The following is a 2,715-nucleotide window of genomic DNA, read 5'->3' as shown; positions in this document are numbered from 1 at the left end:
ACTCATTTGAAATCTCCACGAAAATAACAATGCAGATGTGAACAGGGCAACTATATCTAGAAAGGACAGACATACAGTATGATAAGGGTCATTCAAAGGGTTAATACTTGTGAGCTGCCTGTGTTGGATGTGCCCCCACGTTGTCACAAAGGATTCTCAACACTGTGACTGTTGGATTTCACACTTTGAATCACCAATTCTAGAAATATTGTCTACATATACACAGACGAAGGCTATGCATCTTTTTAAATAGTAAGTTACCCATGGGATTCTTCAAATATATTTTTACCATTTAATTATAATGGAAACCTGCACAGAGGACCCCAGAGGTATCAAGCACATGCATATAGGAGTAGGCTAGAAGAACCCTGACTCAGTTACTTTACTGATGATACACCAGTGCATTATCAAGTGCCAGATATTGAATAAGCTTTCCATGAGAATGATACCAAAGCTCTCTAATATATATTGTTATATGCGGTTTCTAAGGAGATGCCTTTTACACAATACTTTCCCACATTTTGTAAATACTGGGCAAAAAAACACATACAAGCCCATAAATACATTCCTCTAGTTACTGCAGGCCAGTCGGTGAGCGATATAAGAGTTCAGCCAGAAGATGTCCCCATTGCCTCCGTTGTACAATAAAATGATATATTTTGCAATGAGGAGCTGCAACAGAAATTTCCCGGATTAGATCGTAAACAACCATGGATCTGCAGAGGACATCACTTTAGATGACAGATTATAGAAATCACTACCCACGGTGACACTCACTATTATAGCATCATGTGCATTTACAACATCGCGTTCAGAATAGAAGGGATTGAGTTGTATGACCGTTGATGACCGTTCCGGTGATTGTCACCCACGAATCTACCGCGACATTATATTGCATGTGTGAGTATGCATACATCCGCGTGATGAGGTAGCCTACCACAGTTTGTAGTGTTGTTATCATTGAGTGCTCTTCGGGTATAATTATGACAGTATGTTAGCCCATAAAGCTACAGCCTAAATATCGCATTAATAGCTTTTTGAATCTGCAACGTTTATTGGACTAGCCTGAAATGTTTGCTCTTCATTGCCGAATAATAAACATGAAATTGTTTATTAGGTGAAAATATATACTGTAAATTGCGATATTGTAGCGCATGAATCCTGTTTATGACTGTTACTGTGTAGAGTTAAACAGTATTTACATGAATTGAAACAACATGAAAGGCTTGGCTTGGACTGATCATTTTGACTACACCGAGCAGAGCACGCACTTGAAAGCAGAACGCATCAGCTTCAGCATCAATTCTTCGCTATTGGTTGGCGACATAAAGTAGCCTTCATTTAAATACATGGTCCTGTAAACGTCACAAAATAAAAGTACACATGACTACAAGAAAAATAACCAAATAAGACCAAATAGACCTCTGAAATGACAACATTTCTGTTACACATATTACTCTATACATCAAAAAGGTTCATTGTAATCAGTAGTCTTGTCAGTTTCAGGTTGGATGATACAAACATGGTTGAGAAACGGTGTGCAAATGTTCCGTGAGTTTTGTCACTTTAAATCTATGTAAGAGCTATGAGTAATGCTCAGTCACAGTGGTTTGATAATAGGAGGGTAAAGGCCAGCCACTACTACACAGTAGACAGGATTCACACCATATGAGTCACAGTCCTCCTTGCTCTAAGCTGTGTTCTAACTGTCAAATTCTATTTTCTAGTTCTATGTTCTAAACCCGCTCACATCCACATGACTGTGAACATGGCACCAAGTGTTCCGAGCTGACCCTGTGCATTTTCCATCCATACTCTGGTCATTCATTCAAGCATAAATGTAGGCTAGGTCTTATGATGGAGGTTGTTTATTAAACACTGTGTCAACTGGCTTTCTCTGTCTCCGTCTCCGTCTCTGTGTGTGTGTGCAGGGCCCGTCTACCTCCAACCCTCTCTTATTCTACACATTTTGCCATGGGGAAAGAGAGACATTTGCACAGTTTTAAAGCTAATTCCCTGCAATTCTACACATGTTGCCATTGCTTATGATGTGTTCATATGCAATCTGGGGGGCCCCCGACCTCCAGGTGGCCCCGAACCAAGATTATTTTGTGTATGTTGGGGCCCCTGGAGGTCAGGCTTGTAACACAAAGAGTTCTCTCAGAAGAGATTCACTCAGCAAAATAACTAGCATTTCACTCCTACTCTTCTGCACATTGAGTTTTCTCACTAACTCAAGTAGGAGTGCAGTCAGTAATGAAATCATGCAGTGTATCTCTGGCTTGGAAACACACGCTGATACTAACACTATAACATCTGTTTATATCCAGCAGGGTGTTGAAGAGGAGAGGAATAAGCTCCTTGGTGAGCTGATCAAGGGTTTTCGAGGATCAGGGAGAGCCCCAAAACAACCCCAACAAGAAGACCAGAATACAAAGAAATTAAATAATAGACCTTATCCACTCACTGATGATACGACCTTCTACTCATACTTTCCCAACTGCAACAACAACAACAACAACAACAACAAACTGGTAAACCTAGAACATTGGATCCCACATTTTATTAAGCTGACGTAAAGCTCTTGGGGTTTTCTGTGACCCATAGAATAATCCTGAACCAAATCAATGTCTCTAGTCAGAATCCAATACTAGTAAGTGGCAACCCTAAAGCAGCCAGCCACGTCCCTCCTGTGGGCCCCGACCCACCGTTTGG

Source organism: Salvelinus namaycush, chromosome 24 (genome assembly GCF_016432855.1).
Source record: "Salvelinus namaycush isolate Seneca chromosome 24, SaNama_1.0, whole genome shotgun sequence".
NCBI classification, from domain to species: Eukaryota; Metazoa; Chordata; class Actinopteri; order Salmoniformes; family Salmonidae; genus Salvelinus; species Salvelinus namaycush.
This window is presented reverse-complemented; position numbering follows the sequence as displayed.